Source organism: Carcharhinus amblyrhynchos, chromosome 4 (genome assembly GCF_965287045.1).
Source record: "Carcharhinus amblyrhynchos chromosome 4, sCarAmb.v2.hapA, whole genome shotgun sequence".
In the NCBI taxonomy this organism is placed as follows: domain Eukaryota; kingdom Metazoa; phylum Chordata; class Chondrichthyes; order Carcharhiniformes; family Carcharhinidae; genus Carcharhinus; species Carcharhinus amblyrhynchos.
In genome coordinates, this window is record NC_137327.1 from 87845445 (window position 1) to 87857699 (window position 12255).

Sequence of the window (12255 nt, forward strand, 5' to 3'; positions counted from 1 at the left end):
AGGACAGCCACCCTCAGGGAATTCCCCCCCTCCATCCAGAATCTCTCCAATCCAAGATCACTGGCAGTGCCCCCTGACATTAGTGATGTTAGTTTACCTTGAAGAGGTTTTTCTAAAATCATGGTCACAGCTCGGGTAATGTCATTGCTGGAAGGAGGGAAAAAAAAACTGTGGGCAGGTTAGGTGACTGAAGTTTTTCAGCTTTCAGTTTCATTTTTGCTGCAGTGTTAGATGCAAGCTGGCAAACAAAATCTTTTCTCTCTGTTTTGCTTTGAAAATTTATCAGTAGGCTGAAAGAAAGACTTTTTGCCGTGCTGCAGCAATTAACCTGTACTCTAGGGTTTTGGGGAGCTGATCTGACTACAAAGTGCTCTGAGTTTTCAAGATCATTCGAAATCAGCATTAAATCTAGGGAACTACATTCCGGTATCATATGAGCTTTAGCCTGTGCAGTGATAAATCTGTTTAAAGTGTTTTGTTTATTGGATATTGGTTTTGACTGGAACACCCTATGTTTATTGGTTAAGGATTAAACATGATCATGGTTGTTTCATTTTTGTTTGTAATTGATAAAAGTTATTGCTAATATTCTAACTATACATGTTAACTATATTCTTATCTAAACTTTGCTCGATAAAGGCTCCCTAGTAGATCTTTTGAATCACACCTGAAGTGAAACACCTCATGCTTATCCTAGCCAAATTCAAGATTCAAAACCTATGATTCACACAGGCTTCATAAAACATTTTGGGGTTTCCAACCTGAACCATAACACCTCTGACAATGCCTCTGGTAGTTCCAGGAGGCAGTGTCAGGGTATTGCCCAGGCATTGATACTCTCCCTCTGGGAGGCTGCACTTACCTGTGCATCAGTTTGCCAGTTTATAAAAACTTGTCAGGAACCTTGGTGGCATGATATCATTAATTAAATGTAAATGGATTTACAAGGGGTTCCTGCCATGTTATGTCATTGGTGGGTGGGGACAGTTGAATGGGGAAATCTTGCTAGGCCAAAAGCCACTTCTGGGACTCCCCCTCAATTCTCCACTCCTGCTGCCATTCCCAGCTGTCAAAACTGGGCCAGAAACCAGTCCCCCTCTCCCAGTACCTTTAGTGAAGATCAGCAATACAACTTCTATATTCAAAGAAATCCCATTGAGTATGCCACTTGAGCTATACAATATAGAAAATGTAAGTAGGGCATGAGAACATAGTGGACTGGCACTGGGAATGGTAAGACATTGCAGACAAACTTACCCCTGATTGGTCCCTAACTTCCTGAAATCAAATGGCACCAATCAGTGATCTGAATGGACAAGGCAAAATTTGGTGTAATTGAAGCTGTCACTCCAGCTTGTATCATCAAAAATTCCATCTGAAGTGGCGGTTGCAAAATAAACCAGCTCATAAGGGGGAGTAGCTCATTGGCTCCCTTAAACATGTTCCACCATTTAATGAGATCATAGCTGATGTGACTGTGACCTTAATGCCACTTTCATGTCTAACCTCCAACCCTTCTCCTCAACAATCAGAAATCTGTCTAACTCAGCCTTGAATATATTCAATAAACCAGCGTCCACTGCTGTCTGTGGAAAAGAATTCCAAAGACTAATGACTCCCTCAGAGGAGAAATTCCTTGTGAGCTTCCAATTAAAAGGGAGACTCCCTTAGTTTTAAACCGTGCCCCCAATTTCCAGATCCCCCACAAGAGGAAGCATCCTTTCAGCATCTACCATGTGAAACGCCCTCAGAATCTTTTATGATTCGGTAAGTTCATCTCTCATTCTCTTAACCTCTAATGAACACAGGATCAACCTGCTCAACATTTCCCCATAGTATAACCCTATACTATAATGGATATAGTATATTATATAACATTTGTACCAGCAATATGTTGTTATTCCTCAAGGTTTTGGTGGAATTAAAATTTTAAAATGCATATAACACAGAAAACTCCCCACTTTTAAACATTGTGTGAACTGTTCTGCAAGGACTTAATTCTCAAACATGTTCTTCTCCAACTATCATCCACCACCCTCCCCATATCAGATGAGTGGCTATTCATATTGCAAGTGGAATCACAGTCAACTGAATTATTTAAGCATCTCGACTCCAATAATTGGTCTGGATCCAGCATACAAACAATGAGCAAACAGAAATACTGCTCTGCCACAAGTTCACTGGAAGAGAGTGAGACCACAATGAATTTAGTTGCAGAGATCCCCTGTGCCATAAAATCTGAATTATTGGACGTGACTATGCGGTTCTTTTGAAAAAGAGCTCCTGCAGATGGCAGCAGTGATCAAAGCTACGTCCTTTGGCCTTTATCTTTTCTCATCAAACACGCCTCTATCACATAACAGAAGTATTGGTGTCACTGATAAGGGAGAAAAGGGGTTACAGAAGTAATTTAACAAGAGGCTAACTGTTCTCTCTGTCCAATAGACTGAGTAGTAACAAAAGTAAAACCTGCTTCTTTGTGTGCACTTCTATGGCAACATGAGCCAGCAAACCCTTCTGAATGGACTTCTGCTGAATCTATTCACATTTGGTTTGTCCTCATTTTGTGTGATCAGCCTTCGAAATAGTGAGTCAAGTTACTGTCTTAATAACAACCTGAATTTATATAACACTATTAGTGCATTAAACATATAAACTCCTTGAAATAGGAGAGGAATGGAGCGTTATTCATAGATATAATGGATTTTTAAAGTGAGGAAAATAAAGGTGGGAATTCCAAAGGATGGAATGAAGGCCGTGGAATGCTTCAGCATCAGTTGAGGAACTCAGGAAGGTAGGATACACAAGAGCCAGGAGTGGGAGGACCAAAGAATGCAGATGGCACACTAGTTACTCTAAAAGGATAGAAGAAATAAAACCATTTCTAACTTCAGCGTAACTATTTTAAATACTCAGATTGATCCCTGCACAAGTCCCAGCATGAGATTCCCCTGATCTCACACTCGACTGTGATTTCACACGCATTGCACTCCAACCTGACAGCCTAACTTGACCTGACCATCTGCTCATCCCCTCAACAGGATCCACCAGTCCGGCCCGGTTAATAACTACCCCTTCACAAACCAAACTCCCCCAACTCAACCTGGTTAGATCTCCCCTAACTTGACACAACCCAACCTGACCTAGCTGGACCCCACCTGCCAACCCAACTGATCCGAACCCCACCCCTCCGTGGCCTGACCCTCCCTTGATATCCAACTCTCCTACCCCAATGTCCAACCTCTCTGATGGCTGACACCCCAATTTCTGAACCCCGCATGACCCCAATATCTAATCCTTCTGAAATTGACCCAATCAATGTCCAAAATCCTCATGTCTAAAAGCCCTCACATCATTCTTCTGTCTGGTTCAGCACCCCCAATGTCTGACCCGATATCTGACAACACCCTATCCCCAAAGTTCAACAGCACCCCCACATCCTGCCCCCGCCCCCCCCCAACTCCGCTCCCCCCCCCACACGCACACACACACACAAACACACACACACACATACACATACACATACACACACACACAGTCCCTCGAGTCTTATCCACTTATCTTGGACACATTCTTTCTCTCTGGTCTGTTATTTCCAATGGGACCTTTAAACTTACCTGCTGGGGAAAAGGGGGCGTGATCTCCTTTGCTCCGATTCTTTTAGCAATGCTGGGACCTGGTGATTCCTGCAGTGCCCAGATCTTGTCCAGACTGAGTAAGGAAGGTTCGGTGAGACAGGCATGGAAGAAGGAATTTTATGCGGAACTTTTCATGTCCTCTTCCTAGTTCTGTAACCTCCTTAAGCCCTGCAACCCTCCTAGAAGTAATGTAAGGAGTTAATATTAACTGTGTGATATGCTGATGAGACAGTATCACCATAGGAAGTTATGCAACAATTCATGATCTTGCTCCCTCTTGTAGACTTCCTGACAAGATGAAGCCATTGTTAGATCTTTCTCAATAAAGTACATGTTTTCCCTGCCTCAGCAGACACTGTAAATATGGATGTTAACACAAGACCAAGAACATTATACTATATTCCTCAGCCTCTCAAATTTTCCCTCGCATACTCATTATTTTAATTGCTCCAAACTGGCGACCATACATTCAGCTTCATGAACTCCAACCTCAATAGTTTCCCTCTAAACCTCTGTCTTTAAAATGCTCCTCATGTCCAACCTAACCCACCGCTGCTGAAGACTCTGGAATGGCCCAGTGGCACAGTGGTTAGCACTGTGGCCAGACAGTACCAGAGACCCAGGTTCAATTCCAGACTTGGGTGACTGTGTGGAGTCTGCATGTTTTCCCTGTGTCTGTGTAGTTTTTTCTGGGTGCACTGGTTTCCTCCCACATTCCAAATGTGTGCAGGTTAGGTTGATTTGTCCTTAGCATCTAAATTGCCACTCAGTGTCAGAGAGATTAGCAGGGTAAATACATGGGGTTAGGGCCTGGGTGGGATTGCGGTTGGTGCAGGCTCAATGGGCTGAATAGTCTCTGCACTGTAGGGATTCTATTCTATTTCATCTTTCCTACTACCTCCTTATGTGGCTTCATGTTAAATGTTATTTGATATTGTTCCTGTGAAGTTCCTCAGGCTCTTTGACTGCGTTAAAAGTGATATATAAATTCAAATTGTTGTTGTTAAAGATGTCTGGAGCAGATGAAAGGATGCTGAGAAAGATTCAAAGCTAATAATTATAAGAATGAGAGCGAACACTAACAGACAGGATTGAAAACCAATAAGAAATGTTGGGGCATGCTGGTGAAAAATGCATAAGTACTATGGTGTTATTTTGGGGAATTATAACATTGATGAAGCTCATTAAGAGTTGGTTTGGATCATAGAAGCTGTCCTGCCTGGATGATGTATCCTCATCTGTAGCTGTGAAAGCAAGACGTGTGAACAAATTCCAACTCACAACAGACCACCCACACCCTCTCTCTGCACTTTGTATAATTCATATTTACGTCGACATATGTTTACATTTTCTAGGTTTTTCTTTTTCAAAAGATCTTTGCTAATTACAAAAAGGTAATCCAGTAAAAGACTGGAGTCGCTGGGGCCTTTGCTATTGATGTTACTTTATAAACAGTGTCATATTGTACTTTAGCTGTGGTACTGATCTCCAGAATTCAGAATCTTTTACTTTACTGATCTTTTTCACCCTTTTAAAACAATGGGCAGTATTCTACTCACTGCCATGTTTTAGCAGTCAAAAAGCCTGAGCCTCAGGCCTAATGGCTGGATCCCTAATCTGTGCTGAGATGGTCGTGGGGCATTATCGTCAACCTCCCTGTGCCATGGACTAGGGGGAATAAAGATTTATCAAAACCTTATCTCAGATTACTATTTTGTGGAGAGTCAGAACACAATTGAGTGAATGGTGGAATACTTGTCTACATCCATTGTTTATATTCATTTGAATAACTTTCCTTTGCGTGGCAATCCAGAGGGAAGGGATTGCTTTACTCTTCTGTTGAGAATCAGGGTGGGACTTTCAACTAACTATGAACCTGACCCATTTTCCTAGGACAGGACTCATTATGTATGCAGACGGGATGCCAGAAGGATTCCTCCTGCTAAGAATAATTTGTTGGCTGTTGATGAGGAACATCTCTAAATAGCAAATTTGATGAATTCATCAGTTATTCTTGACTCCTATGTGATAACATGTGATGTGTTATCACTGATCTTGACTTTGTAATGAATCAGATCACTGCAGTCCGTAATGAAGACAATTCCAGTCCTGGTCCATCGCTAATGTCATCAATAGATATTTTGCAGACAATGGTAGTGATGTTGCATCTCTGGCCTTTTCCCAATTACAGATGACTCTACTGGTGGCAAAACCTCCTGAGATCCAACCATCTGGGAAATACTCCGAGAACGTCCTGAGAGATACAGCTAGAGAGCCAGCTGGACACGACAGAGTTCCTGACAAGTTTGAGCAGTTCTTTGCCTATGAGTTTAGTATTCATTATGAGATGCCTTGAATCCTTCCTTTACTGAGAGAGCAATTCCATCAACCAATCGTTATTCCTGTTATAAAGTAACAACCAGCAACACTGACGAATTACACCATGTTGCCTTGACAGACCACTTCTCTAAAACTGCGGAGCTATTTATGACTAAGTTATTACTATCAGACATCAATTCCCTAGTTGACGATCATCAATTTGATCAACACCCCATTGTCTGTTTGATATTGTAAATCTTTGTAAAAGCATCAGTAAACATAGGACAATCTCAGTCATTACTATAACAGATTTTTTGAAATATTTGACAGGGTTGATCATCCAGCTGTGGTTATAAAGTTGATAAAGTTAAACTTACACGAGATTCTTGAAGAATGGATTGCTGGCTCCCTTACTGGCTGCACTCATTGGACGCAAATTAATGGCACCCGAGGGGAGAAACATAGATACCCTACAGCACAGAAATAGGCCATTCGGCCCATCATGTCTGCACTGACATAATCCCACCCAGGCCCTACCCCCATATCCCTACATATTTACCCGCTAATCCCTCTAACCTAAGCATCTCAGGACACTAAGGGCAATTTTAGCATGGCCAATCAACCTAACTTGCACACCTTTAGACTGTGGGAGGAAAACGGAGCACCCAGAGGAAATCCACACAGACACGAGGAGAATGTGCAAACTCCACAAAGACAATGACCCAAACCAGGAATTGAACCGAGGTCCCTGGAGCTGTGAAGCAACAGTGCTAACCACTGTGCTGCCGTGCCGCCCTAAGGGGAAGGGGAGTTTGATTGGGCAAGAGAGTGAGAGGTGGGGATCTGTCCCACTGCCTTCCTGATCAGTGAAGACAGGAGTGGAGGGCAACTTTCTTGCTTAGAGGTCACTTGACACCCTTAGTCACTTGAACTTGAGTCATTTAAAGGACCCATCCCACCACTACTGCCATTCAACCAGAGGTAGGCCGGGTATCACTACAAGGGAAAATTGATGGGTGGGCTGTGGGGTGGAGGGGGTCCTTTGTTATCAGGCACTCTGTGCTCAATCAAGGTACTAGGCATCAGGAAAAGGTACCTGCCAAAAATCAACATCCTGCCCTTGCTCCTGACTGCCTCCTTTGCTAGGGACCTGCTCCCCACAACACTCGTTCCTCCCACATTCACCTCTATCTGGGGATCCAGAAGCAATCCTCAAGGTAGGCCTGATTGTCGTACAGCCAGTGACCACTGCTCCCAGTTACATTGCCAATGCTGGAGAACTGCTAGTGGCTCTTGGGGACATGACATCTGCCTACTGAGAGTTTGATGATATGGTGGTGTGTGTGTGTGTGTGTGTGTGTGTGTGTGGGGGGAAGGGGGGCGTACATGTACTTGATTGTCTGGTAATGGCATTGGGTCCTCCAGAGAGAAGCAACATACATTTCCCATCAGCTGTCCAACCATGAGCCTGTTGCCTATATTAAATACTGATCTATGGGTCAGATATCATGGCTATCTATCAAAAGTGTTGAGTTAATAATAGCAGGTGTGCCTTAGGACACTTGGTTAGCATCAATGTTTTCCTAATCGTTATTAATGATGCTCTCTTTTTCTCTGGCTTCAAGTACTGGAAATGGATGATATAACACTCAGAGTCCAGGCTATGGGATGAAAAACCTGAGGTTCAGGAAACTCTTGACACTCAAAACTCTTGACACTCTCAATGACTGGTGTGGGGCAAACAGTGTGCAGTTAAATGCGACTTAGCGTAATGCCATGAGAGTACATACCCCTTCAGATAAAGTTAGACAATTGTGCCCTTGAAAATCCTAGCTATACACATTCAATCCAACTTAAAGTGGGATAGCCAGGAGGACAGTATGTTTCAACAAAAACAAAAAACAGTAATTCACACTCAGATTCCTCACCCCTGTCCATGATCTGTTGCTGATCTATGCTGTCTACACATCCAGCCCTTGGTTAAATATGATGTCCCTGTGTGGCACCCAGGTCACACACATGCACCCAGATAAAGCACCTACTGAGATTGATCTTAGGCCCTCAGTACCTCAGAGGTGGCACGGTAGCACAGTGGTTAGCACTGCTGCTTCACAGCTCTAGGGACCTGGGTTCAATTCCTGGTTTGGGTCATTGTCTGTGTGGAGTTTGCACATTCTCCTTGTGTCTGCATGGGTTTCCTCCTACAGTCCAAAGATGTGCAGGTTAGGTTGATTGGCCATGCCAAAAATTGCCCCTTAGAGTCCTGAGATGTGTAGGTTAGAAGGATTAGTGGGTAAATATGTAGGGATATGGGGACAGGGCCTGGGTGGGATTATGGCCAGTGCAGACTTGATGGGCTGAATGGCCTCCTTCTGCACTATGGGGTTTCCACCAGTCATACAAGAGCACCTTTTATGTCACAAGCAAAGCTCAAAACCCTACAAACAAGAAGAGTTAATACTTGTACAAAGTTCACAATATCCTTTATGCAATCTCCCCATTTTCAGAATTGGAAACCCTCCATCATGCCTAGGGCAATCAAGAGAGCTCCAGAAGTTTGTCTAAATTCAATCACACAATGTTCAAAGTAGGAAAGTATTGGTGCCGCCCTATTCCTTACTTGGTTCAGGTTCTCAATTAATTACGTAAATGATGAAATTTACAAAGTTATTTACAAAGAGGAAAATAACTCATGTTGGACTCACAACGTTAACTCACAAGATGCTGCCAGACCTCCTGAACATTGTCAGCATTTTCTATTCAAAGTGTAAATGTATATCAGTGCCTGTACTGTGGGAATGGTATTTGAGTTTGTAATTTTAATATAATTTTGATTCAAGTCTAGCCCTCTTTTAACATCCCATTCGGCTCTTCCCTGTTATCAGTTGAATTTCTTTGTCTATTTCTGTTACAACATGATAGTTACATACAGGCTTTTACATGTTTTTGAACTGATTACTTAATATTAATATGAATCTTTTGATGCAAGCTACCCTGCAATTCAGCCATTGGGCTGTGAACATTTTTGTATGAAATAAAGTGCAATTATTATGTAATAGTGTATGGTGGTGAAGTTTTTGAGGCTCTATTAAGAGGAATTTTTACAGGAGGAAGAAGAGTTGATTTTGTTTTAGGCTTTGGACGAAGCTGAAAACTGAACATGCAAATTGTTGAGCTGAGATAAATGGATCCACCAATGGGGTCTCTCCCTCCAAATTGAGGTTAGTGGACATTTCTTTACCACTAAAGGGATTATTGTCGCCTCTGTTCTGACAGTGACTGAAGTCAGCAGGAGAGAAGGCAATCCATTGGATGGCTGGATTGCACTTTTCCACGAGCTTTTAGGTGGGGCAGAGAGATGAAAGAGAGGTCAGCAACTTTCCTGTTGGGGCACAGGAGTATTGATTTGGGGTACGGCAGTAGGCCTTCCTGTCTAGATTTTCCTCGTTTTCCACTTTAACCTATTCTTCATGGCTCCACATTAAAGCAGTAGGTGGCTGTCATAGAGTCATAGAGATTTACAGCATGGAAACAGGCCCTTCGGCCCCACTTGGCCTGGCCTCCCATTTTTTAAAAAACCCCTAAACTAATCCCAATTGCCCGCATTTGGCCCATATCCCACTATACCTATCATACCCATGTAATGATCTAAATGCTTTTTAAAAGATAAAATTGTACCTATCTCTACTACTACCTCTGGCAGCTTGTTCCAAACACTCACCACCCTCTGTGTGAAAAATTTGCCCTTCTGGACATTTTTGTATCTTTCCCCTCACCTTAAACCTATGCCCTCTAGTTTTAGACTCCCCTACCTTTGGGAAAAGATATTGACTATCTACCTTGTCTATGCCCCTCATTATTTTATAGACCTATATAAAGTCACCCCTCAGCCTCCTACGTTCCAGAGAAAAAAGTCCTAGTCTATTCAGCCTTTCCTTATAACTTAATACATCAAGTCCCGGTAGCATCCTAGTAAATCTTTTCTGCACTCTTTCTAGTTTAATAATACCCTTTCTACAACAGAGTGACCAGAACTGCACACAGTATTCCAAGTGTGATGTTACCAATGTCTTGTACAACTTCAACAAGGTGTTCCAACTCCTGTATTCAATATTCTGACTGATGAAATCAAGCATGCCGAATGCCTTCTTCATCACTCTGTCCACCTGTGACTCCACTTTCAAGGGGCTATGAATATGTACCCCTAGGTCTCTTTGTTTTGTAATTCTCTCCAACGCCCTACCATTAACTGAGTAAGTCCTGCCCTGGTTCAATCTACCAAAATGCATCACTTCACATTTGTCTAAATTAAACTCAATCTGCCGTTCATCAGCCATTGGCCCAATTGATCAAGATCCTGTTGCAATTGGAAATAACTTCCTTCACTGTCCACTATGCCACCAATCTTGGTGTTATCTGCAAACTTACTAATGATGCTCCCTTTATGCTCATCCAAATTATTAATCTAAATGACAAATAACGGTGGGCCCAGCACTGATCCCTAACGCACACCGCTGGTCACAGGCCTCCAGTTTGAAAAACAACTCTCTACAACCACCCTCTGGCTTCTGTCAAGAAGCCAATTTTGTATTCATTTAGATAGCTCATCCTGGATCTTGTGAGATTTAACTTTATGCAACAACTACCATGCAGTACCTTGTCAAAGGCCTTGCTAAAGTCCATGTAGACAACATCAACTGCACTGCCCTCATCTGTCTTCAATGTTGTCCCCTTCCTAGCTTCCCCTCCTCTCCAACTTACATATGCCTGATGCCAACTTCTCCACTAGCTCTCTTTTGCACATTTTCCAGCTGGTAAACTTCATGAGCAGGACCCACACGGTTGATTTACCTCATTCCCAGCCTAGGTTTGCTGAAGTCAATTGTAACGTTCCTTTAGTTCCAGCAGAGATCGACGAACTCAGCGGAGACAGGCGGTGCCTTTTTTTCTGAAAAATAAGTTGCTGGTGTAACCAAAGAGGAATCAGAGGATGGCGCTCGAAAAAGACAACAGAAATTAACATTACAGAGAAATCCTGGAATAGGAAATCACTTTCAGAAGGATACAGAACAAGATGTATGAGAACATAATGAGAAACAGCTGTAGACATGGGGTCAAAACCAGGCTGTGCTGTTGGTTGGTCAATGAGGCCCATGCAGAGACCATGAGAGCAGGCAGTGAAAGACCCCCACAGGGTCTGCTTTTCCCTTTGTGAAATGTAGATGCTTACTTCCAGAAAGAAAGCCAAGACAATTTTTTCTCCTAGAGTCGGAATGTCTGAAGTCTGGCTTCTGCTGGGAGGTGACCCCTGATCGGAATGTCAGGGCTTCCTCCAAGAAAACCACCTACTGCCAATAGCAACAAAGCATTTGGGATGACCTTGTAGCAGTACTCTCATGTTGAGTGGTTACAAAGGCATTTACAAAGTGGCATCTCTTACCACTTGCTGAAAACAAGACATTTTGATGGTTACAGAAATTGACAGTATATTGTTGGAATACTGTCCAATTTACTTGTTGGAAAACCTAGGAAAATGGCCAAAGTCTTAAACAACTGTATTAGGTCACCCCTCAATCCTTTCTAGAGGAACAAGTCCCTCTCTGTTCAACCTTTGCTGATAAGTATATCTATTCAGTTCCGGTATCAATTTTGTGGATCTTTTCTGCACCTTTTCCAATATCTTCATATCAATTTCATAAGATGTGGATCACAGTAGTCTGAGATAAATCTAACCAAGTTGAACAAACATCTCGTTCTTTCAATTCTATCCTCTAGAAATAAACCTCAGTGTTTGCTTTGTTTTGCCTTATTAACCAGTATCAGTGCTGTTAATGATTCTGGAATTTGTTCCACAACATGGAGCAGGCAATCATCAGCATGGGAAAATGGCAGATGGGAAGATGAGGTAACTTAAAGACTTAATGGATTCATAAGGTCAGATTTGCAATTAGAGTTAAAGTCTATCAATTAAGTAAAAGAAGGGGCTGGGGAAGGATAAAATGTTTGGGACTTTTCTAACCTTCTTGCTGGCAGGACTTCCTGGGTCTGCTGATGGCTGACCACTGCCATGGTTTCCTGGCAGTGTGGGGAGGAGTCAATGGGAAATCCATTGACAGTAGCAAGACCAGAAGATCCTGCACCGGCCAATAGTGCACGACCTCTTGCAAGAAGACATACACCGCAGGGGCGGGGTGGGGGGGGAGCCCAAGAATCTGTCCAATGAGCTTCAGAGCCCTGATGTCCTGGGAAAGAATGAGTTGACATATAAATGGGTATGATGATCTCAATTTTACAGTGT